The sequence below is a fragment of the Hypanus sabinus genome, chromosome 5, assembly GCF_030144855.1.
Source record: "Hypanus sabinus isolate sHypSab1 chromosome 5, sHypSab1.hap1, whole genome shotgun sequence".
In the NCBI taxonomy this organism is placed as follows: domain Eukaryota; kingdom Metazoa; phylum Chordata; class Chondrichthyes; order Myliobatiformes; family Dasyatidae; genus Hypanus; species Hypanus sabinus.
The window spans coordinates 125,847,318-125,874,768 of record NC_082710.1 but is presented as its reverse complement, the minus strand read 5'-3'; positions in this window follow the sequence as shown (position 1 = coordinate 125,874,768).

Below are 27,451 nucleotides of genomic sequence, written 5' to 3'. Positions count from 1 at the left end.
TGTACCTACTCCCCAGCACCTTAAACCTGTGTCTTCTTGTGGCAACCATTTCAGCCTCTGACTATCCACAATGGATGACCAGATTGTTTCAAGCCAGACAAAAAGGTGACAGTAATTCAAATGAGGAGCATCTCTGAATGCACACTTAAAGAACAAAAACAAAGTAGTTTGGATTCTCCTCATGCATTTGGGATACTATGCCACTTAATTGAGGCAGCAGACCTGCCCAACATTTTCTAACTAGTGTCAGCCATGTTCATGTCTTGTGACCATTAGACTCTACACTGTACTTGGAGTGTACCGTTTTTAATTAGCATCACTTGTGTGCTTGAGTTCAAGAAGTAGTGATTTTTGTCACTGATCGTTGGCGAGTAACATACAGTAAGACAATTCAGAATTGTTCTACTCAATGCATTTTCAAGCATTCCAGCTTGGAGATGGGAGAAATGGCCAGAAGTGAAAAGGAAACTATTTCACTATGGGCACCCACGTAGGCCACAGCTCTGCCTGCCTTTTCGTTGACAATGTAGAACAGTCCATGTTTCAAGGCATTCCTGCTAATGCTCCCCAACTCTTTCTATGCTACAGAGATGGCTGTGTTGCTGCTGCTTCATGCTCCCATGCTGAGCTCATCAATTTCATCAACTTTACCTCCATGCCTTTAAATTTGCTTGGTCCATTTCGGATACTTCTCCCCCCTTGCTTGATCTCTCTGTCTCTATCTCTGGAGACAAAGTCTTTGCCAACTGATTCCTATCGCTACTCCGAATATACTTCTTCCCACTCCGTCTCCTGTAAATTTCTGTTCCTTTTCCTCAGCACCTTCATCTCCACCACATCAGTCCCAGGATAAGGCTTTCTTTTCCAGGATATCAGGGATGTCTTCCTTCTTCAAAGAACATGGGATCCCTCCCTTCCTGAGGAGGGCTAAGGCAGTGGTGACCCTTGTTTCCATCCAAGGGGTCAGTGTGGACATGGTGGTGGATTACAAATACCTGGGGATATGAATGGACAATAAACTGGACTGGTCAAAGAACACTGAGGCTGTCTACAAGAAGGGTCAGAGCCGACTCTACTTCCTGAGGAGACTGAGATCCTTTAACATCTGACGGACGATGCTGAGGATGTTCTGCGAGTCTGTGGTGGCCAGTGCTATCATGTTTGCTGCTGTGTGCTGGGGCAGCAGGATGAGGGTAGCAGACACTGACAGAATCAACAAACTCATTTGTAAGGCCAGTAATGTGGGGGTGGAACTGGACTCGCTGATGGTGGTGTCTGAAAAGAGGATGCTGTCCAAGTTGCATGCCATCTTGGACAATGTCTCCCATCCACTCCATAATGTACTGGTTAGGCACAGGAGTACATTCAGCCAGAGACTCATTCCTCTGAGATGCAACACTGAGCATCATAGGAAGTCATTCCTGCCTGTGGCCATCAAACTTTACAACTCCTCCCTCGGAGTGTCAGACACTCTGAGCCAATAGGCTGGTCCTGGACTTATTTCCACTTGGAATAATTTACTTATTATTATTTAATTATTTATGGTTTTATATTGCTGTATTTCTACACTATTCTTGGTTGGTGCGACTGTAAAGAAACCCAATTTCCCTCGGGATCAATAAAGTATATCTGTCTGTCTGTCTGTCTTGACTGTTGATTCTGCCTTCATCTGCATCTGCTCCTTTTCCCAGACATCAGCTACTTTAACAGGGATAGAGTTCCACTTACCCATGAGCCTTCATATTCAACTCATTATTCTTCACAACCTCCGCCATCGTCAATGGTTTCCTACTACCAAACACATCTTTACACCCCACCCCCACTCTTTGCTTTCTGCAGGAATTACTCTCTCCATAATTCCCTTGTACATTCATGCCTCTTACCCTCCGCACCAATCGCCCTCCTGGCTCATATCTCTGCAAGCGATCAAAATGTTATACCTACCCACTCATTTACTACCTTAGCTCCGTTTAGGGACACAAACAGTCCTTCCAGGTGAGGCAACACTTCACCTGCAAATCTGTAGGGGTCATCTATTGTATCCAATGCAGCCTCCTCCATATCTAGTGAGATCCAACATAAACTGGGGAATGCTTTGTTGAGCACCTGTGCTCCATTTGCCAAAAGCGGGATTTTCTGCTGCCAACCATTTTACTTCCTATCCCCATTTTCATTCTGACATATCAGTCCATGGTCTCCTCTTTTACCATGATGAGGCCACTCTTAGAGTGGAAGAGCAACATCTCATATTCCTTCTGGGTAGCCTTCAACCAGATGGCATGACCATCAATTTATCTTCCTGGTAAAATTACTTCCCTCTCTTTTTTCCCTTCTTCCATTCCCCACCCTGGCCTCTTATCTCTTTCCCTCACATACCTATCACGGTCTGGTGCCCCTTCCTTCACTTCTCTCATGGAGAACTTTCCTCTCCAATCAGATTAGTTCTTCATCAGCCCTTTACCTATCACCTTCTATCTAGCCTCCTTCCCCTCCCCTCCCCTCCCCTCATCATTTGATTCTGGAATTTTCTCCCTTCAGCCTCCCTTCCTTTCCAATCCTGAAGAAGAATCTTGGCCCAGAATGCCGACTGTTTATTCATTTCCATAGATGCTGCCTGACTTGCTGAGTTCTTCCAGCATTTTGTGTGTGGTGCTCTGGATTCCCAGAATCTGCATTTCACTACTTCGACAGCATTGGGACTAAAAAGAATTTGAAGGTATTGACAATGATCTTGAATATTACAATTAAGATGAAATTTTGGAAGATGCGGTTATCAAAACACTGTTTGAAGGCAGTCCACTATCTGCTCTACTTTGATGCGCAAATTTTGTTCATTTACAGTTAACCAAAGCAACACATCAGCATTCACAGAAAGAAATTTTCCATAAATAACTAATTGTAATTAATACACAGTTTTATAGTATGGTAGTAGTTTTGGTTAGTATTTTATATACATAAGTTGTTACACTTTTAAATAGTACTTTGACTTTTTTGTACCTATTTAACTATTCTTCCAGTTAAAATGGTGCTACTGAACATGTGTGACAGCTTCCTGGTAGTAGTCAAGAAGCTATAAAGTCTGACTAGAAAAATAAATAACTAAAAATAACTTTTCTGAGGTAAATAGAGTTAAATTATCGCCACAAACATTGAAAGGGCATGCGATGGTGAGGAAAGTTCGGGGGTTGAATCGATGCAGAAGGGCATGCAGTGAGTGGGCCAGTGAAGGAGTGGAGCTTTGTGGCTTTGACTCGAGAGGCTTCAATGAGAAGAGGCTGAGAACGAGCTTCACTCCAAGTGAGGTAAGGCCGGGTAAGTTCCTTTCAAAGGAGAAAGTTTCAAAAGTTGAGGCAAGTATTGGGTAGGTCATGGCAGCTCAGATTGGCCCCTTGGTTTGTTCATCCTGCAGCAAGTGGGAAATTAGGGATACTTCCAGTGTCCCTGACGACTATGTGTGTAGGAAGTGTGTCCAACTGCAGCAACTGGCAGACCACATTGAGTGTCTGGAGCTGCGAGTGGATTCATACTGGAGCATCCACGATGCTGAGAAAGTCGTGAATAGTACGTTCAGTGATTTGGCTACACAGGCAGAAAGGGAAGGGGTGGCCACTAGACAGCGTAGCAGTAGGCAGGTAGTGCAGGAGTCCCCTGAGGTCATCTCCCTCCTAAACAGATATATTGTTTTGGATACTGTTGGGGGAGATGTCTCATCAGGGAAAGGCAGCAGCAGCCAAGTTCATTGCACCATGGGTGGATCTGCAGCACAGGAGAGAAGGAAAAGGAGTGGGAGAGCTATAGTGATAGGGGATTCGATTGTAAGGGGAATAGATAGGCGTTTCTGCAGCCACAAACGAGACTCCAGGATGGTATGTTGCCTCCTTGGTGCAAGGGTCAAGGATGTCTCTGAGTGGCTGCAGGACATTCTGGAATGGGAGGGTGAATAGCCAGTGGTCGTGGTGCACATAGGTACCAATGATATAGGTAAAAAATGGGATGAGGTCCTACAGGGTGAATTTAGGGAGTTAGGAGTTAAACTAAAAAGTAGGACCACAAAGGTAATAATCTCTGGATTACTACCAGTGCCATGTGCTAGTCAGAGTAGAAATAGGAGGATATTTCAGATGACTACATGGCTTGAAAAATGGTACAAGGGGGAGGGATTCAAATTTCTGGGGCATTGGAACCAGTTCTGGGGGAGGTGGGACCAGTATAAACAAGGCAGTCTGCACCTGGGCTGGACTGGAACCAATGTCCTAGGGGGAGCATTTGCTACTGCTATTCAGGAGGCTTCAAACTAATGTGGCGGGGGGATGGGAACAAGTGCAGAGAAACAGAAGGGTGTAAAATGAGGGTAGAAGCAAAAAGTAGTAAGGTGAAAAGTAAACTTGGCAGGCAGGCAAATCCAGTGCAAAAAAAGCCACTTTTCAACATAATTGTATAAGGGCTAAGAATGTTGTAAAAACAAGCCTGAAGGCTTTCTGTGTCAATGCGAGGAGCATTCGTAACAAGGTGGATGAATTGAATGTGCAGATAGTTATTAATGAATATAATATAGTTGGGATCACAGAGACATGGCTCCAGGGTGACCAAGGATGGGAGCTCAACATCCAGGGATATTCAATGTTCAGGAGGGATAGACAGGAAAGAAAAGGAGGTGGGGTAGTATTGCTGGTTAGAGAGGAGATTAACGCAATAGAAAGGAAGGACATTAGCCCGGAGGATGTGGAATCGATATGGGTAGAGCTGCATAATACTAAGGGACAGAAAACGCTGGTGGGAGTTGTGTACAGGCCACCTAACAGTAGTAGTGAGGTTGGGGATGGCATTAAGCAAGTCATTAGAAATGTGTGCAATAAAGGAATATTAGTTATAATGGGTGACTTCAATCTACATATAGATTGGGTGAACCAAATTGGTCAGGGTGCTGAGGAAGAGGATTTCTTGGAATGTATGCGGGATGGTTTTCTGAACCAACAGGTTGAGAAACTAACTAGAGAGCAGGCCATTCTAGATTGGGTGTTGAGCAATGAGGAAGGGTTAGTTAGCAATCTTGTTGTGCGAGGCCCCTTGGGTAAGAGTGACCATAATATGGTGGAATTCTTCATTAAGATGGAGAATGACATAGTTAATTCAGAAGTAAAGGTTCTGAACTTAAAGAAGGGTAACTTTGAAGGTATGAGACATGAATTAGTTAAGATAGACTGGCAACTGATATTTAAAGGGTTGACGGTGGATATGCGATGGCAAGCATTTAAAGATCGCATGGATGAACTACAACAATTGTTCATCCCAGTTTGGCAAAAGAATAAACCAGGGAAGGTAGTACACCCGTGGCTGACAAGGGAATTTAGGGATAGTATCAAGTCCACAGAAGAAACATATTAATCAGCAAAAAAAAGCGGCACACTTGAGGACTGGGAGAAATTCAGAGACCAGCAGAGGAGGACAAAGGGCTTAATTAGGAAAGGGAAAAAAGATTATGAGAGAAAGCTGGCAGGGAACATAAAAACTGACTGTAAAAGCTTTTATAGATACATGAAAAGAAAAAGATTGGTCAAGACAAATGTAGATCCTTTACAGTCAGAAACAGGTGAATTGATCATAGGGAACAAAGACATGGCAGACCAATTGAATAACGACTTTGGTTCTGTCTTCACTAAGGAGGACATAAATAAGCTTCCAGAAATAGTAAGGGACCGAGGATCTAGTGAGATGGAGGAACTGAGGGAAATACATGTTAGTAGGGAAGTGGTGTTAGGTAAATTGAAGGGATTAAAGGCAGATAAATCCCCAGGGCCAGATGGTCTGCATCCCAGAGTGCTTAAGGAAGTAGCCCAAGAAATAGTGGATGCATTAGTGATAATTTTTCAAAACTCCTTAGATTCTGGAATAGTTCCTGAGGATTGGAGGGTGGCTAATGTAACCCCACTTTTTAAAAAAGGAGGGAGAGAGAAACTGGTGGAATTATAGACCGGTTAGTCTGACATCGGTGGTGTGGAAAATGCTAGAGTCGGTTATCAAAGATGTGATAACAGCACATTTGGAAAGAGGTGAAATCATCGGACAAGGTCAGCATGGATTTGTGAAAGGAAAACCATGTCTGACGAATTTTATAGAATTCTTTGAAGATGTAACTAGTAGAGTGATAGGGGAGAGACAGTGGATGTGGTATATTTAGATTTTCAAAAGGCTTTTGACAAGGTCCCAAACAGGAGATTAGCATGCAAACTTAATGCACACGGTATTGGGGGTATGGTATTGATGTGGATAGAGAATTGGTTGGCAGACAGGAAGCAAAGAGTGGGAGTAAACGGGACCTTTTCAGAATGGCAGGCAGTGACTAGTGGGGTACTGCAAGCCTCATTGGTGGGACCCCAGTTGTTTACAATATATATTAATGATTTAGATGAGGGAATTAAATGCAGCATCTCCAAGTTTGTGGATGACACGAAGCTGGGCGGCGGTGTTAGCTGTGAGGAGGATGCTAAGAGGATGCAGGGTGACTTGGATAGGTTCGGTGAGTGGGCAAATTCATGACAGATGCAATTTAATGTGGATAAATGTGAGGTTATCCACTTTGGTTGCAAGAACAGGAAAACAGATTATTATCGGAACGGTGGCCGATTAGGAAAAGGGGAGATGCAACGAGACCTGGATGTCATTGTACACCAGTCATTGAAGGTGGGCATGCAGGTACAGCAGACGGTGAAAAAGCCAAATGGTATGTTGGCATTCATAGCAAAAGGATTTGAGTACAGAAACAGGGAGGTTCTACTGCAGTTGTAGAAGGCATTGGTGAGACTGCACCTAGAATATTGTGTGCTGTTTTGGTCCCCTAATCTGAGGAAAGACATTCTTGCCATAGAGGGAGTACAGAGAAGGCTCACCAGATTGATTCCTGGGATGGCAGGACTTTCATATGAAGAAAGACTAGATCGACTAGGCTTATACTCACTGGAATTTAGAAGATTGAGGGGGGATCTTATTGAAACATATAAAATTCTAAAGGAATTGGACAGACTAGATGCAGGAAGATTATTTCCGATGTTGGGGAACAAGGGGTCACTGTTTAAGGATAAAGGGGAAGCCTTTTAGGGCCGAGATGAGGAAAAACTTCTTCACACAGAGTGATGAATCTGTGGAATTCTCTGCCACAGAAAGCAGTTGAGGCCGGTCCATTGGCTATATTTAAGAGGAAGTTAGACATGGCCCTTGTGGCTAAAGGGATCAGGGGGTATGGAGAGAAAGCAGGTACAGGGTTCTGAGTTGAATGATCAGCCATGACCATACTGAATGGCGGTGCAGTCTCGAAGGGCCAAATGGTCTACTCCTGCACCTATGTTTCTATGCAGATGGAGTTTGTGTGTCCATACGGCTGTCCTGGTAGCAAGGTTGAATCACTTTAAGCGTCAAGCTGCTTTAAAGAGCGTGAGAGTGGCTTCAGGCTGAGCAATGAAATCTGGGCCTAGAGCAAGTCACTGGGCAGTATGGTCTAGGTCTGGGGCCTTTCACAGCAACGGTGACTTGGTCCTAGTGCAAGGTAGACAGTTTAAACACTGGCTTGGACTGGAGGCAAAAGCTAATTTTCCTCGCTGTCTGTGATGTTCTCTCATCTCTCTAGTGTGGTGGAGCCTTTTTGCTGTTTTGTCTTTGCGTCAATTTAAATGCCAGCCCAGATAGACTGAAAAGACAGGGTGAGAGCCAATTTTGCTGTTTCTGCACGATGGTCATCTCTTTGGTTCTGAGGCTATGAAGACTGTCCCAGCTGCTGTGCTCTATGCCCACTAATATGATGAACTGATAAGCGAGGTTTTGGGCCTACTCTGGGCTGCTCCATGGTTCCGATCTGAAGGCTCATTTTTGTTTCAAAATGCTGTTGTTTGCTTCAATTGTTTGCATGACTTATATTTTTTCTTCTTCTTCTGCATCAAGTGGTAGTTTTATTTTTATTTTTATTTTTATTTTAATTGGCTGCTTTGGGTTTCTTGCTTTGTGGCTACCTGTGAGTAAGCAAAATTCAAGGTTGTATAATTTATACATTCTTTGATAATAAATGTACTTGAATCTTGAATCAATTTCCATTATACTTTGACTAATCGGAGCAGCTACTTAATCTGGTCAAAGTATGCTCGTCCTAATATATCCAAATTAAGCAAAATCCACTCTATATACATATATTCATACATACGTACAGACTCTCTTGTACCTTCTTTCATTTTTATCATGGCTTGCATGCCATCTTATAGCATATGTAGAATTAAATCTCGCTTTTGAGGACAGCCAAATTTGAAAAGCTTTTTTCCACAGTCCCTTTCTAATGACAGAGTTGGAGAGTTTTATGGGATTGGCAAAAGGACATGTGCAATGATTGATTCAGTCTTTCACATTTAAATTTGGACATGTCATATAATAAAGATCAAGTCTATTATATATAGCTTAGGTTATACACATAATGGGTGGAATCTCAATTGATACTCAGGGAATAATTCTTCATTTATTTTCAGATGGTTCTGGAGGTCAATTATGATTACTTTCCCTTTTACAAAGAACATGAAGATACTTGAATGCTGACTACATTCAGAGGTGTCAGATATTTTTTTCCAATAAGTTCCTTGCTCCCAAGTAAGTTTATTATCTGTTCCCAAGGTCTTGTTGACTTCCAGCTGATATATGAACTTTTTAGCTCCTTGTCAGTCTGGAGTTGTGGCAAATCTGATCTGCTTAATTTGTGCTAATATGGTATAAAAAGAAGTCTCAATAAAAGAGATGTTAAAATGATCCAATAGTCACTGCCGTTGTTAGGTTCTGATCTTCTCTTGTAAAGAAGAGTGGTCCACAGTGTGTTTGGTCTGTAGATGTTCTTTATTCGCTCTAAGAATTGCATATACCATAGTTAGTAGCTGTTTACAGGATCTTCTGTGTTCTTTCCATCAACAATCTATCGCTGTAAGCAACAAATTTTTTGGACTTTGGATTTTAGGTTCTTGCAGACATGCTTCCATTCTCTGTTCCATGTGACAGTTTCCAATCTAACACTTTGCACATGTCTGTACTGCTCCTGGCTATTCTGGCTATTCTCATCAGCCAGCATTTTCTGGTAGTCAAACTAAGGCACTTTTCATGGATGCCAATTAGTGCGAACTTCAGGAGAATATGTGGATGTCTTCAGGTTTTGTTGATGTGAAGCTGTCAAGTTGGAAATGACAGTATATTAGAGAATGGTCTATCCTACAGCCATTGTCAACTGTCATAGCGTTAATGATGCCAGCATATCTTTGATCTCTCCGTCAGATTGAAGGTGCTGCCAGAGGATCCTGTTTATGTTCTTGATTATGATAAAGTGTGTTCCAAGCATTTCATAAGAAGGAAATTGCTCAGTTATTTGGTACAAGGTCTTCAGCAGCTCGGTGCTTAATATTAGAGTATTTTTTCCCTATTCCCAGGGTTCCCTGGACCTCTCTCCCTTCCTTTATGAAATTAAAACCCATTCCTTAGACTGCCTTGCTCCCAAGTTTTCTTTGAAAAACAGTCACCCTAGTAAACATTTTAAGCCATTCACAATTTCAGACGTGTTATAAAAATGTTGCTGTTAGTCAAAGGGAAAGTGTGGGTGAATGGTATCAGAGTATGTGTCTCATGGTAAAGAGCTGGCACCAACACTCAAGACACATCAATGACTGAGTGGCAGTATTTTCAAAAGCTGTATATTAAAGGCTGTGGTTCCTTCCCAATTTGTAATAACAATGCACTGCCCACTTTCAATCATGTAATTACATGGCTGCAAATCTAACTGAATTGACAGATAATAAATGATGATAACCATTGTAGTGCATTGATTGTAGCACATGAACGAAACTCCTTCAGTGGATTTTAGGAACTGCAGTACAATTCAAAGCCTTATACAGCTAAAATCTTATCAGAAAATTGACCACTGAAGTGCTTGAATGATAGGAGTCAATACTCAGCTGAAGTCCAATGAAGGCCCTCAAGATATTTCACAATTATTATGTTAAATATTAGAAAAAAATTAATAAACATCAACTTTACAACCAGCCAATATATATAACATGTGAAGGCATAAAAATCAATGAGATGCTAAAATTAAAAGATTTCCAATACAGAAGGTAAGAAGTTATATTTCAGCAGAACTTATAAAATTGACCCAGTATTGTTCTACTGGAGTCTGCAATTTTTAAAACAATTTATAAAGCTTAAAAGGAAATGTGTAAAGGAATGAAAAAAGTGACAATCTAGCATTATAAAATAAAACCACCTGTAATATCTCAATCCGTTCCACACTGCAGAAGGAAGCAAGAGAATGATAAGGTTTTGATTTTACCACTTACTGTTTCAGACAGCGCAACAAAAATTACTTTAAAATGTTTTCTGTGTTCTTTTTTCACTCAGCTCAGGGTATTCACATATACATTTGCAAAGGAGACACTGCACATAGGATATAGATCAATAGAATCCCTTCAGCCCACTATGTTGTGCCAAACCAATTAAAAAGAAAATCAATAATACTAGTCCGTCCCATCCACACCATGTCCATATCCCACCATGTTCCTTATATCCATGCGCCTAGCTAAACAACTCTTAAAAGCCTCTAATGTATTTTTCTCTGCCACCACACCAGGCATTGCATTCCAGGCATCCACCAGTCTCTGAGTAAAGGATTGACCGATCACATCTCCTTTGAACCTAACCCTTCTCACCTTCAATGCATCCACTCTGGTATTAGCCATTTCAATACTGAAAAACAAATACTCCCTGTCCACTCTATCTATGTCTCTCATAATCTTATAAACCACTATTAAATCTAGAGAAAATAGCTCAAGTTTATCCAGCCTCTTGTGATAGCACATGTCTTTTAAACCAGGCAGCATCTGGTAAACTCCAGATGTGGCCTAATAGAGTTTTATGAAGTTGACTTTTGAACTCAATGCCTGAACTTATAAAAACAAACATTCCATAACACTTCTTAATAACTGCATTGAACTGTGTAGCCATTTTCAAGGAGCTATGAACCAGGACCCCAAAATGCCACTGCTCATCAACACTGCTGCAGGTATTGCTCTTAACAGTACTGTCTCCTAGCAAAGGTGACCTACGAAGGTACAACACCACACACTTATCTGGGTCAAACTCTATTTGCCATTTCTCTGCCCATATCTGCAACTGATCTATTGCATGCTGTATTCTTCACCTGTTTTCTACACTATCCACAACTCCATCAATCTTAGAATCATCTTCAAATGTACTAGTCCATCCATGTACATTTTCATCCCAGTCATTTATACACATCGTTAACAGCAGAGGCCCCAGCACAGATCCCTGTGAAACTCCACTATTTACAGATCTTCGGCTCAGATAAGTCCCTTCAACCACTACCCTCTATCTTCTATGCACAAAACAATTCTAAATCTACAGCCAAATCACTGCAGACCCCATGCATTTTAATCTTCTGGAATAGCCTTTCATGAGAAATTTTGTCAAGCACTTTACTAAAAACCATGTAGTCAACATCCACTGCCCTACCTTCATCAATCTCTCTCATCACCTTGTCAAAAAACTCAATCAAGTTGGTCAGACATGGCCTACACTGCACAAATCTATTTCTCCCTAAGAGCGCCATGGGTTTTCAAATGCTCATACTGTATACCCGATCCTTAAGAATTTTCTCCAGAAATTTCCCTGCAACTCAGACATGAGCCTCACCCGTCTATAGTTTTAAATTTTTTTTTGTTTCTTTCTTGAATAGTGATGCAACATTAGCCATTTGGCAGACCGCCGGGACATCTCCTTTGCCTAGAGAGGACTCAGCAAACATACTAGTCCACCCATCTACATTCCATCCAAGTCATTTGTACGTACCGTTAACAGCAGAGGTCCCAGCTCAGATCCCTGTGGAACTCCGCTATTTACAGACCTTCGGCTCAGATAAGTCCCTTCAACCACTACCCTCTGTAGTGTCTACTATGCAGTAGTTATGGTAGAGACAATAGTTAAAAAGGACAGAAGAGAGGATCCGTGGTCACAACAGAGACACACAGGATAGTGTGTTGCCTCTGGGGTATTAGGGTCCAGTGTATATTGGAGTGGCTCAAGGAGAAGGATGAACAGCACTGGTGCAATTTGGCACCAGTGACCTAGGCAGAAAAGGGGAAGAGGTCCTATGCAGTGTGTATATAGAGTTAGTAAAGATGCTTCAGAGAGGGAGCTCCAAGATTGTAATCTCTAAATTACTCCCCGTGCCATGGGCTAGTGTGGGTAGGAATGGGGTGATAGTAAGGATAGAATTGTGATCACTATCTCCAAAATGCTCTCCCACTGAGAGATCTGACACCTGACCAGTTTAATTTCCCGATATCCAATCAAGTACAGCCTCTCCTCTTGTAGGCTTACCTACATATTGTGTCAAGAAACCTTCCTGAACACATCTAACAAACTTCACTCCTTATAAACCCCTCACTCTAGGGAAATTCCAATCAATATTTGGGAAATTAAGATCTCCCACCACAACAACCTTGTTATTTCACCTTTTCAGAATCTGTCTCCCTATCTGCTCTTCGATGTTCCTGTTACAATTGGGTGTTCTATAAAAAATATCCAATCGAGTTAATGACTCCATTCTGTTACTAACTTTCACCCATAGAGACACAGTAGATAATCCCTCCATCACTTTCTCCTTTACTGCAGACATGACACTATCTCTAATCAGCAGTGCCATGCCCCCACCTCTTTTGCCTCCCTCCCCATTCTTTCTGAAATGTCTAAAGCCTGGCAATCTAAGTAGCCATTCCTGCCCCTGAGTCATCCAAGCCTCTGTAAAGGCCACAACATCATAGCTCTAGGTACTAATCCATGCTCTAAGCTCATCTGTTTTGTTCATGATGCTTCTTGCATTAAAATAGACACATCTCAAACCACCGGTTTGAGCACATCCCTTCTCTATCACCTGCCTATCCTTCCTTTCACACTGTCTACAAGCTTCCTCTAATTGTGAGTCAACAGCCCCTTCCTCTGTCTCTTCAGTTCAGTTCACACCTCCAGCAATTCTAGTTTGAACTCTCCCCAATAGCCTTAGCAAATCTCCCTACTAGAATATTGGTTTCCCTCAGATCAGGTGCAATCTGTCCTGTTTGTTCAGTTCACACCTCCCCCAAAAGAGGTCCCAATGATCCAGACATCTGAATCCCTGCCCCCTGCCCAATTCTTCAGCCATGCATTTATCTTCCACCTCACTCTATTCCTATACTCACTGTCGTGTGGCACAAGCAGTAATCTCGAGATTACTACCTTTTAAAGTACTGCTTCTCAACTTCCTTCCTTATTCCCTGTAGTCTGTTTTCAGGACCTCCTCCATTTTCCTGCCTCTGTCGTTGGTACCAATATGTACCACGACCTCTTGCTGTTCACCCTCCCACTTCACGATATCGTGGACACGATCAGAAACATCCCAAACCCTGGCACCTGGGAGACAAACAAACACCTATGTTTCTTTCCTGCATCCACAGAATCACCCTAACTATAAAGTCCCCTATTACTGCTGCCTTCTTCCTTTCCCTACCCTTCTGAGCCACAGGGGCAGACTCTGTGCCAGAGGCGCGGTCACTGTTGTTTCTCCCGGATAGACCATCCCCCCTAACAGGACTCAAACAGGAGTACTTATTGTTTAGAGGGACAGCCATTGGTGTGCTCTCTAGCATCTGACTCTTGCCCTTCCCTCTCCTGACTGTTACCCACTTATCTGTCTCACAAGACCCCAGTGTGACTACTTGCCTATAGCTCCTCTCTATCAACTCCTCACTTACCCTGACCAGACGAAGGTCATCGAGCTGCAGCTCCAGTTCCCTAATGTGGTCCCTAAGGAGCTGCAGTCCGACTCACCTGGCGTGAATTCAGTTGTCCAGCTTGCTGGGAGACTCCCGGATATCCCATATCTGTCACCCAGTTCAGAACACCGGCCTCACAGACATACTTCCTGTTTCTATTTTATGTAGGCAGCTTACCTTGCCTCAACTCATTATCGCCAAAGCCCTCCTACACTGCCTACCTCTACTCTGTTGCCCACTCCTCCAAAGCCCGCTACATAAAGCTGTCTCTTTTTTAAACTCTTCCTGCTGGTCTAACTCACTGACCTCCACACACCTGCACAGTCAGATTATACTTTTCTGGTAATTTTGATGAAATCTGGTTCAGAGTGATGCCAAAACTATCAAAAAATGGTGATATGGTGATACTGAAAATCAACAATAAATTGAGGAAGTGCTAGAAATATTTTGCAAGTCAACTAGCATCTGTGGAGAGGGGAACAGAGAAACAGCGCTAATGTTTCAGAACAACTATGTTCCTCTCTTCACAAATACAGCCTGACTTACAGAGTGTTTCCAGTAATTCCTATTTTTTATATTTATACCAACATTGATATGGAGAAGCTGAATGGAGAAGGATCAATGTCTGATGCCAGCATTATGACAACATATTGAGTTATTCCTCCTGCATTTGGTGTTGTTCTTGTGTCAACAAGCAACTTTGAAATTGTACTTCATGAAAAAGAGCTGACTGCCTGCACTCCACGTGTGACTAAACTACATTAGGTTTTATTAGTTTAATTTTCTGCTCACAAAGGTGACAGTGAAATGTTTATTTTCACTGAAGTCAACTTTAATCACCGTTTGGTAATATGTGGACAATGCAAAATAATTAATTCACTGTGTTTTGTTACATCCAACAGTGCCTTTGAATTACCTTGCCAGTAGACTGGGTTAGAGATAGTTATTTATTGTGCTATTTACTCACTATGAATTAAATTGCAATGGTTTATCCAGAATCAGAATAAAAATCTGGTTTAATGTCAGCTCCTCTATCTAAAAAAGGGGCCACCGTGTATATGTTTGTGATCTTCTGCTGCTATAGCCCAACTAGTTCAACGTTCGACGTGTTGTGCATTCAGAGGTTCTTTTCTGTATACCACCGTTGCAAAACATGGTTATTTGATTTACTGTGATCTTCCTGTCAGCTTGAACCAGTCTGGCCATTCTCCTCTGATGTCTCTTATTAATATGATCTTTTTGCCCACAGAAATGCCACTCACTGGATGATTTTATTTTCACTGTTCTCTGTAAACTCTAGAGACCATTGTGTGTGAAAATCCTAGGAGATCAGTGGTTTCTGAGGTACTCAAGGCACCCTGTCTGCCACCAACAAACATTCCATAGTCAAAGTCACTTAGATCACTTTTCTTCCCCATTCTGATGCTTGGTCTGAACAACAACTGAACCTGTTGACAATGTCTGCATGTTTTCATGCACTGAGTTGTTGCCACATGACTGGATGATTAGATAATTGCATTAACAAGCCGGTGTATCTAATACAGTGGCCACTGAATGTATATCATGAGATTTGTTGTTTTACTACAACAGACTAATGCAATGCATTAAACACTATAAATACAATAATATGCAATTCAAATTGTATGTGTACATATTTGTACAAATGAAATCAAATAAGTAGTGAAAAAAGACAGCAAAAATAGTTCATGTGTTGGTTCATTGTCCATTCAAAAATCTGACGGTGGAGAGGAAGAAGCTGTTCCTAAAACATTCAGTGTGTGCCTTCAGGCTACTGGACCTCCTCTCTGATGGTATAAGAAGAGGCCATATCCTGAATGATGGGGGTCCTCAATGATGTATGCTGCCTTTTTGAGGCATTGCCTTTTGAAGACACCCTTTATGCTGGGGAGGCTAGTGCCCATGTTGGACCCTGCTGAGTTACAATCCTCTGCAGCTTTTTCCAGTCCGGTGCAGTAGCTCCTCCATACCAGAAGGTGATGGCAACCAGTCAGACTACTCTCCATGGTACAGCTGTAGAAATTCTCTGGACTTTGGTGACATACCAAATCTCCTCAAACTCCTGATGAAATACAGTCCTGATGTGCTTTCTTTATAATTGCATCAATATATTGGGCCCAGGATATATCTTCAGGGATGTTGACACTCAGGAACTTGGAACTGCTCACTCATTCCACTGCTGATTCCCTGAAGTCCACAATCAATTCAGCAGTCTTACTGATATTCAGACTTTACAGCCAAAAAGCAGAAGAGACTTTTGTCCAGCTGGATTAAAAATGCCTCAAATATAAATTGTAAAATTCTGCTATAAATTTGTAAGATGCTGTCTTAATCTTACAGCATCATTGAGATATTGTAACACAGAAGTGTAATCTTTCCTCACAGACACTTTGCAGAATCCTTTTGCTACCAACTGAATGATTATTTTTTTCTGATAATCTTGAAGTCCACCAAGTCCATGCAGAGAAATCGCATTTGTTCCATTGTCTTTTTTATGGCCCTATATCATACACATTTATAGAAACAATAAAAAATACATTTTTGCCTTGCTGTCCACACTGACCATTAACTATCCATTTATACAAATCCTATATTAATCCCAGACTCTCAACAGTTTCTCTCCAGCTTGTACCACTCACAAGGGGAAATTGCAGTAGACAAATAGCCTGCCAAGGCGTACAACTGTGAAATATAAGGGAAAAACCAGAGACACCCATTCAGTCCACCATCAACGTTCAAGGTTGTGATTGAACCTAGGTGTCTGGAGCTGAGAGACAGGAGTTTCTCTTGACTGTGATACTCTGAAGCTACTGATTCATTTTCATATCTTTGTTAATATTTACTTTCAATAGCGACTCAATGATTTGTCAATATTTCTGATTTATAATCTACAGGTAATCTTCCTACTTGTTTTGGGATTCTGCTACCTTAAAATAATCCTTTGTTATCCACTTATTGGATTAAGAAAAGTGCCTAGTCCATCAAATATGAAAATGTGATGACACATGTAATTGAAAAAGTTTTATTTTCATATATGCTTATTCAAATAGCATTAACCATCCAAAGCCATGCAAACAAGACATTTGCGAACTTACAATTAACTCTCATTAGCCAGTTCATCCACATGGCATATAAAATCCAATATATGACAGTTCGGTTGAAAATTGAAAGGATGGTTTGTATTAAATCAAAGGATGTTGCAAAACATTTTTGCACCGAAAAAAATGGATTCTTCTTCATCAGTAAGTTTGTGAGAAATCTGTTAAGAAAGATTCTGACTGATAAATGGATCAGAGCTGATCCTGCTGTGCTTTGCAATAACATTGCCAAAAGTGGAAAACCAGTTAATGCTTCTAAATAAACACATTCCGACATCCTTTGGAAACATTGTGGTAAAGGAATGAGAACAACTTCAAGGAAATTTCTCATCACTGTGGTTAAATGATTCATCACAGATATTTTCCCACAAATATTCCACTGGAGTTTATTTAACTATTTGAAATAAAATAAGAAAATAATAATTTCTATTGGAAAAACGCACCAATTTAATAGAAACTCAAGAAAACCAGTGTACCAATAAGAAAACAATTATCACGATATGTATTCACTCAGAGAGAGGGGATACGATACCCCTTGCCGATTCTGTGAACAGGAGGTTGCATTACCAGCATACAAGGTAGTTCAGAGAACACTAGTCAGGAACCTAACCACAGATTTGCAGATCAGTTATTGTACCATAATTATTGCACAGTACTATTTGCATTATATTTAGCTTTCGTTTTATGGAGAGCAAATTACAAGAGTCAAATGTGTTTGTTTGAGGAGTTTTAACTACCGAAGCTTAAGCAGCTTCATAATTCATTACATTTCTAACACAAAGAAAAGAGGTGAGATATTTGAGAAATGGGATCGAAGTCTAGAAATAAATTCTCCATGATTCAAGCAAAATACTCATTGGGTTAATTTTAACATTTAGCAAATTAGGCCACAATTTCTGCCAGTGAAAGATGATTGCTAATTTACAAGGCTATACTAATATTTACTTCTCTCCAGCCTGTACTGTGGCATTCCCTGATCTGTACAGACTATGAAAACATTTATTGGAGTATTCTAAAAGCTTGCTCCATGGTTGAATCCAAGGTTCAGTTGAAATCTCTGAAAGACATGAAAAACATAATTCATTCAGCCAGAGAGGGGATAGCTCTTGATGATTCCATTATCAAGAGGCTGGAGTACTGGCATACAGGGTACAGTAGTTCAGAGACCACCTGCCAGGAACCTGACTACAGATTTGCAGATCATGTTGGTAGTTATCTCACGTACAGGGAAAAATAAACTGAAGGCATCTCCTGTTCCTGAAACTACTGAGTTTGTGGCAGATACGTATATTTGTAGTAATATGACATTGGGGAAATTATGTTTCTTAATAAAATCTATAATGTATATCTATTTGCTACCAGAGTCCCTGAAGAATGCAATTATTTGCTTGTCAGGAACACTGAACTGGTGTTTTGTTTTTTGGGCTACAAAGTGCCTAAGATAACCAGTGCCATTGTTGCAGTTTAGAAAGAGGGTGAATTGAACAAGGTCAAGAATGTAGTGTCTTCTACTTCTGTAGAGAATGTTTATAATACCCTGGGAGTGAAAGCGAAGAATGGACAGGTCAGTATGGGAATGAGAAGGCGAAGATGAAATGGTGGCAACTGGGAGCTTGGGGTGACTATTGCGAACTGACTGCAGGTGTTTTACAGACTGTGATGTAGAAGAGGTCACATCAGGAGCACTGAATGCTGTAGATTAGTGGTCACCAATCTTTTTAAGCCCAAGATCCCCTACCTCAGCCTTAGTGAAAGGCGAGATCGACTCCAAATTGATTAGTTACACGCATGCGCACTGGGCAGAAAAGACCGGAAGTAAAACCCCACAACCCGGAAGTAGAAATAATGTATGAACACCAGGGGTCACCACCCTTTTATTTGCACCATGGACTGGTTTAATATTGACAATATTCTTGCAGACTGGCCAACAGGGTGGGTGTGTTAAACACGACGGGAATACAGCGATACTTGAAGCAGGTTCCTTATGTCCAGTCTATTCCGCAATTTAGTTTCCGTGGCTCTCGGCACTTAGCTGCTGTCCCGCGCTGCTCACATTTTTTCCGCTGAAAAAATTCAGCCAGTTCGTCTTTAAGTGCAGGGTGCTTGGACTCAAGGTACCAAAGCAGTTTTGAGGGCTTCATTGCCTCATTAGGCAGCCTCCGGGCCCGAGCTCCAGCCTCTGCCCACCCACTGCCAGACGTCTTGGCCAGGTGCGGCTGTTCATGGGTGGGGTGAGAGGACAAGGTCAGGGCCGGAGGTCCCCGTACCAGTGCCGCGGCAGTCGCAGTCCGGAGAGAGCGACCGAGTGAGGAGAGCGACAGGCCCGTGCCCGACCCCTTGTAGGATCTATCGGCTGACAAAAGCTGGTTTCAACAGATCGCAGTGAGGTAGCTGCTCTGATACTTACGAAACCTTGAGCCCGAATTAGGTCATCTGCGAATATTTTAGCACCAGATTCATCATGAATATTCGGTGTGCTAAACAGGTTCAGAGGCAGCACCCATCTGTCCGCGCTCCAGGCCAGTAGCATTGGCACTTCCCGCCGGCCACACTCTGCGCCAGTAGCATCGACGGTTCTCACCGGCCATGCTCTGGGCCAGTAGCATCAGCGGTTCTTGCCAGTCGTGCTCCAGGCCAGTAGCATCGGCACTTCCCGCTGGCCGTGCTCCGGGCCAGTAGCATTGGCACTTCCCACTGGCCGATCTCCACACCAGAAGCATCAGCGGTTCTCGCCGGCTGTGCGAGTGTATCACTGCATTTAGGTGACTGATGACATTGCGTGGGTTCAAGTTCAATATTGGGCGTGACGGGGAATGAGGAAAGGTACAGCTGACTCATATTGTTTCCTCGCAGTGCGGTGGTTGGGGACCACTGAAGTACACTGTAGTGCAGGGCAACTATGCACATGTGCACTGGGCAGAAAGAACAGAACAAAAACCCCGCAACCCAGAAACTATCTCTCAACAGTATCTGGGTATTTATTTTTCTTTTTTTTTTGGGATTTACTGGGAAAGTCTCAAAGATCGACCAGTTGATTGCGATCGATGGGTTGGCGACCGTTACTGTAGATGATGCTTTAAACCTTTAGCTCACCTAGAAGGATTATTAAACTCCCTGGATACTAGTGAATAACAAGGTGTAAAGTACAAGTGTTACATCTACTGTGATGGCATGGAAAAGTGCCAAGGATGAAGGAGGAATGTGTGTATGGATATGCCAACCAGAAAGTCACAGAGAGAGTAGTCCCTGCAGAAGGTGAAAAGGTGTGGAGAGGAGAAGATGTTGCTGGTGGTAGGATCATGTTTCAGCAAATGGAAATGACGAAGGCGAGATATTGGATGCGGAGGCTCATCAGCTGAAAAGTCAAATGGAAGTCCATCTCTTCTGTCTAGGAGAAGGCAGGGTGAGAGCAGAAGTATGAGAAATGGATAAGATGAGAGATCAGGCTCCATTAGCCACAGCAGAACGAAAGCCACATTGTCTGAAAAAGAAAGTTATCTGAAATGTCATGGAAGGGAAAGCCCTCATCCTGAGCGCAGATGCCCCTGGTAGAGAAGTGATGAGATCTGCATGAGTACAAGAAGTAGCACCAATGCCTTCATCAGTGTAAGAGAGAAAGAACTGGGAAGTGGTATCTGAGAAGGTTTGGAGCAGGGACCATACCATGAGGCTAAGAAAAAGGCAGACATGGCTGAAGCACTGTTGGTTTGTAGAAAGTGAAAGGAGTCAAAAGTGAGGATGCTCACAGTTCAAACATGTTCAGCCAGATGGAAGAAAGTGTTATTGGAGGGAAACATGTTGGATCTTTGTTGTAGCAAGCTGTGCAAGGCTTTAAGACATTTTTAATTTGAGATGGAGGTGTAAGAAAACTGAGCATCCATAATGATGATGAGGCACTGAAGGCTAGGGAGTCCAAACTGTCAAAGTGATGGATAGCATGTGAGGCATTCTGGATTAGATATGAAAGGACTGAACAAAGGGAGAGGGGAGACAGGACGGAGTTGAGGTAGGAGAAGGTTAGTACAGTGGGGCAAGAACAGGTAAAAATAATGGGCCTACAGCATAATCCAGTCATATGATAGCATCCTTGGAGAAGTCTTATATTCAGCAAAGAATTCTAAATTGGTGGTTATTGATTTGTGCGGTGGTGACCCAGCAGTTTATGAAGATAGCAATTGTCCTGGACCAACTGGTTGATAAACTGTACCAAAATAACCAACATATTTTGTGATCAATGCTCTTATTTTGTCACAGGACATAAAAAAAAAAACAGCTCTTTCTAATTATACTGTTCTGGAAATATTTTCCAAGGGATATAAAAGAGGATTGCAGTATGTCTGCAGTCAGGTCATAGATTGCCTCACAGTTCCCCTTGTTGGTCTTCCCAAGCCTCTGGAAATCTGACATGTTAAAAGCTGTTAAAATCCTAGACATATGACTTAATTATTATATTCTATTGATTTTACGCTGCTGAAGAATATTTGTATGTCTGTCCTACTTCATCCTTCAGTCCAACTACAAGAAGTCTACATAATTTAAGATCAGGTTTCTGATAATACTAACCACTGTTTTCTGCCCCATCAATGGTTACATGTCATCCCGTTGAATTAGATTTGATTCACTTCTTACACCTTTATCTTCAAGTCAGATGATTTTGGGTTTTACAGATAATTTTGATGAATGCACTGTGTTATGTGTTATACAGGATAGTGCCAAGTTTATTCTGCATTGTTGGAAGTGCAATTTTTTCCAAATTTGTCCTCTTTGAATGGACTTAAGAAGTCCAGAATTAAGTGACAAGGAACATTTGGACTTACCTATAATGGTAACCACTCACTTCTGATTCATTTCCAACTATTTCCATCATTCACTTTCTATAGCAAATCAGGGTTTAGTGCAAATCACATGGCAGGAGATGGAGAGCCAGAACAAGACTTGTCCTTAAGTGAACTGAAGATGTTTTACATCCAGATGAAACATTCACTGGCTGTCAATGCTGACTAGAATTTGGAATGCTTTTGACTATTTGAAATAGTCAAACGCATTAACTATACTAAATAGAAAAATCCAAAATAATAAGACTTAACAACATTAAAACATGCCCAAGTCTTGACAAATATTGTAAGGGAGTATTCCAAACTTTTTCTGTACTTTATAAAATAAATTTTAAACCTAATCCTTTGACTGCCTTATTTGGTATTGTTGGAGGGAAAGATATCATTTTGAAGATATCTGACTTGCACATTCTGGTTTTTATCTCTCTTATAGCTAGGAGGGTGCTCTTGCTTAAATGGAAGCATGCTGCTCCGTCTAATCACGCTCAGTGGTTATGGGATGTTGTGGCATGATTAAATTTAGAAAAGATTTGTTGTTCTATTTCTGAATCTAACCAAGATTTTCAAAATTTGTGGGGACCATTTTTGAATTATTTTCAAAATCTTTAATTTCCCTTTAAAGTACAGATGCTGGTTAATAGCATATTTCACTATCTCCAGCTTTGGTAGTGGGTATAGATTTTTTATGTGTGTATATATATAAAAAACTATTCATATCTCAACATATGAATTAACCTAATCTACATGAAAATAGAGTAAGGAATTTGTTAATGTGATTCAAATATAATGTATTTAGTATTATTTTATCTCTCTGTTTTAGAATAAGTATTTTCTTGGACTCTGTTTTCTTCTATGTAGAAATTAATAAAAATATTAAAATAGAGCAATTGCATCAATTTCTAGACCTTTGAAAAGACACATAAATTTGTCATTTCTTTTGGGATGAAGTTTTCAATCTAACTTACATTTTAATGTATTAGGTAATACAACCCTATCAAAATAACTAAATCATTTTGCATATGCTGCAGGTCATTTTTATATAACGTTATTAACGATAGTGGATTGATTTTCCTCAAATCCTTATATACTTATGTTAAACCTGATTTCAGATGCATTATTCAAACTGTATTGACTATGCATCCTTAAGAATAACGAGGAATATTTTTTGAAAATATTAGCTTCAAATAAAAAATGCATTCCAAAACATTTTACAGTGAAACCACTGTGTTAGTGCTTATAATTGGTGATATGCCAATTAGTTTAATAGGAAATTCAAAAAATAATATCTTAAAATGGTTGCAGTTGTATGTGCAAATTATAACTTAAGCAAAAAAATCTTCATAGAAAAGTTGCTCCAGCTTAGAGGCTAATTGATGTGTTCTATGATAACGACTAGAAAACTTATAGAAAGGAAGTCAGGGACTAAGGATTCATAGAATTGACTTTTCAGAAAGAGTTTAACTATACTTATGAAGAATTTTCTGTCCAGCTACAATACTGAAAAAAATGCATACACCCATCCTTCTTATCAAATATTCTTTATTACCATGAGTAAATATGTGCAATGAGAACTAGTTCATTCCAAAAATATGAATGAAGCTTAAAAGTTGGCCATAATAAAAGTAGCACAATGTGCAGTGGCAGCTGCATCTTGATATCCTTCTCTCCTCTTTCTGCTTTCACTTGGACCTCATCAGGATCTACACAATTTGACCAAAGCATGCACTTCATTCTATTAATCCTCACCAGAACTTGCTATACTGAAGCCCAGAGGGATTCAACAGATCCAAAAGATGTTTTGGAATGTCTGTGAGAAATCTCTGAGATTTCCTTTTCTTGCATATGTTATATTACAGAATATTTTTCTGAAGCATGTGTAGTTGTGTAGATGTGTCATTATCCATGGCACAAGTGGACAATCAGTAATTGTAGTCCATAGTAAGTTATTTGTCAACTACAATCCATCAAAATCAGTTTTACTATCACTGACATATATCATGAAATTAGTTGCTTTGCAGCAGCAGCACATTGCAACCTTTAGAACTTTTTTTTTATATTTTGCAATCATAAATCTAAATTTCTGATTGTGCAAAAAGAGAACAAAATAGTGAGGTTTTTTTTCCTGGGTTCATGTACCAATCAAAGATCAGATGACACAGAGCTAGAAGCTGTTCCTTAAATATAAAGAGTGTGTCTACAGGCTCCTATACCTCCTCCTTGATGGTAGTAATGAGAAGAGGGCATATGCTAGATGGTGTGGGTCCTTAATGATGGATGCTGGCTTTGTGAGACCACCTTTTGAAGATGTCCTCGATGACAGGAAAAGTAAGTCCACAGCCCTCTGCAGCTTGTTGTAAAGCTGTGCATTGGAACCTGCATACCAGATGGTAATGCAACCAGTCAGAGTGTTTTCCACTGTACGTCTATAGAAATTTTCTGGAATGAAACTACTAGTGAGGTATACTGTAGCTGCTGATGTGGCAACTTCATGACCGCATCTGTGTTTTAGGCCCAGAATAAATCCTCTGAGATATTAATACCTAGGAACTTAAAGCTGGTCCCCCTTTTCACTACTGACACCTCAAAGACAATTGGCGTGTACTCTCCCAAATTCTCCTTCATGATGTCCATAATCAATTCCTCAGTCTTACTGATGTTGAGTGCAAGGTTGTTGTTACAACATCACACAACCAGCTGATCAATCTTACAACTATAGACCTTCTCATCATCATCAGAGAGTCTGCTAACAACAGTTATGTCATTGACAAATTTCTAGATGGAATTTGAGTGGCATCTAGCCATGCAGGCATGACAGTAGAGTAGAGCAGTGGGCTATGCATGTATCTTTGAGGTGTGCCTGTGTTGGTTGTCAGTGAAATGTTATTTTTGATCAGCACTAACTATGGAGAATGTGAACACTCTTTAGGAATCTGGAATTGTTATACTTAGCTCTATAATACAGGCTGCAAACTGCTGGGTGATTAACAGAATAAAAACCTTAAATATTACATTTCAATAGTGAAGGACGGTGTGTTGTAATAAATATTGCTAAATATTGGATGAAGCAGTTCCAAATGACACTTAGACTCTTTGTAGGCTTGCAGCATGTAAGCTGTCTGCACACATTAAATACTAGGTTTGTTAATGCCTAATGTTTGCTGATTGCAGCTGGATTCTTTCCTGGCCTCTGGCACCAACAGCTTGAGAACAAAAGACCAAAAAGTTTGTCTGTCGCTGCACATCTGTCAAAGCTTATGGAACTCCTACTGAAACAATGCTGAGTTAGAGGCATGAGAACATAAGATTAAAGCATTTGTCTATATCTGTGTGTCTCTGTCTATTCTTGTGGAACCTCTATTTATTGGGGGACCTTCCCCTCTGTTCTTGGGACTTTACTTAGACTGAGGCACTGTGATTGGTGCCAAGCACCCAAGATGGTTTCACAAGTCAGAATTCGGAGTTCACCTGAGCACAGCGACGATCAAGTACCCTGACAACAGTGACAATCAAGTGGTGACTAAGAATCGTGAGCCCTGAAATCTTAGTGGAAATCTTTGTGCCTTACTACATAGCATTTTGTGTAGTTCATTTGTGCTTTTCTATTTTATGATAATAAATTAGGGTTCAGTTACTTTGTTACCATAGCTTATAGACAATAGACAATAGGTGCAGAAGTAGACCATTCAGCCCTTCGAGCCTGCACCACCATTCTGAGATCATGGCTGATCATCTACTATCAATACCCAGTTCCTGCCTTGTCCCCATATCCCTTGATTCCCCTATCCATAAGATATCTATCTAGCTCCTTCTTGAAAGCATCCAGAGAATTGGCCTCCACTGCCTCCCGAGGTAGTGCATTCCAGACCCCCACAACTCTCTGGGAGAAGAAGTTTTTCCTTAACTCTGTCCAAAATGATCTACCCCTTATTCTCAAACCATGCCCTCTGGCACTGGACTCTCCCAGCATCTGGAACATATTTCCTGCCTCTATCTTGTCCAATCCCTTAATAATCTTATATGTTGCAATCAGATCCCCTCTCAATCTCCTTAATTCCAGTGTGTACAAGCCCAGTCTCTCCAACCTCTCCTCGTAAGACAGTCCGGACATCCCAGGAATTAACCTTGTTAATCTATGGTGCACTTCCTCTATAGCCAGGATGTCCTTCCTTAACCCTGGAGAACAAAACTGTACACAATACTCCAGGTTTGGCCTCACCAGGGCCCTGTACAAATGCAAAAGGATTTCCTTGCTCTTGTACTCAATTCCCTTTGTAATAAAGGCCAACATTCCATTAGCCTTCTTCACTGCCTGCTGCACTTGCTCATTCACCTTCAATGACTGATGAACAAGGTCTCCTAGATCTCTTTGTATTTCTCCCTTACTTAACTCTACACCATTCAGATAATAATCTGCCTTCCTGTTCTTACTTCCAAAGTGGATAACCTCACACTTATTCACATTAAACGTCATCTGCCAAGTATCTGCCCACTCACTCAACCTATCCAAGTCACCTTGAATTCTCCTAACATCCTCATCACATTATCACCACATCTTTTGGACATCAAATTATTTGGATGGTTTGGGTCTATCAAACCAACCTGTTAGAGGCAAGACTTGGGAGACAACAGCATAGGAAAAGTGGAATACATTTAGAAGTAATATTGTAAGAATTCAGGAGATGCATGCTCCTGTCCAAGTAAGAATCTGGAACCCTGGTTAATAAGGAATATTAAAAGTATTATCAGGGAAAAGAAGAAAGCGTCTGTAATGTATAGGAATGTCTTATCAAAAGAGTAAAATAAAGTTTTAAGGGAATGTGGGAAGAAAATAAGAAATTAAGAGGACAAAAGGGAGGCATGAAATATGCTGGGCAAGTAGAATTAAGTAGAATGGAGCGGGAGGGTAGCCGAGAAGAGAAAAAATAGGTTCTTTCAGCAGACAGAGGAGAAATCAATGTGTGGAGTCAGGGGGACAATAAAATTGTCCCTTTGTTCCAAAAGGGCGGTAGAAGAAACCACAGGGCACTGAGCCTCACATGAGTAGTAAGAATGTTCCAAGTAAAAATCCTGAGAGGCAATATTTATATTCAATTGGAAATGCAGGGACAGGTTAAAAGAAATAATCATGGTCTTTTGAGCAGGGACAATCATGTATCACAAATCCAATTGCATTATTTTTAAATGAAGGAGATTGACTAAGGCAAGACAGTAGTTGCTGCTCCCATTTATAGGCTGGTACTGAAGTTGAAGGCAGAAGTGATCTGAGGTGTGCTGTGTGATAGGAGGCAGAGGGTAGTGGGAGATAGGTAGTCTGCTGATTGGAAACCCGTAACAAGTGTTGGACCATAAACTTGGATGAGAAAATAGGGAGTATGATTGATAAGTTTGTAGACAGCAAACAAACTAGTGGAGTCATAGATATCAAAGGATGTTGTTTCAGAATAATGTAGGACATTTGGGCCGGAAGTCTTTTTTTTTTTAACCAAGATAGGGAGTCTAATGAGAGAGCACAAGAAATCAGAATCAGAATCAGGGTTATTATCCACAGCATATGACTTGTAACTTGTTAAATTAGCAGCAGCGGTTCAATACCATACATAACATAGAAGAGATAAATAAACAAACAAACAAATAGATAGATAGATAGATAAATAAACAAATAAAT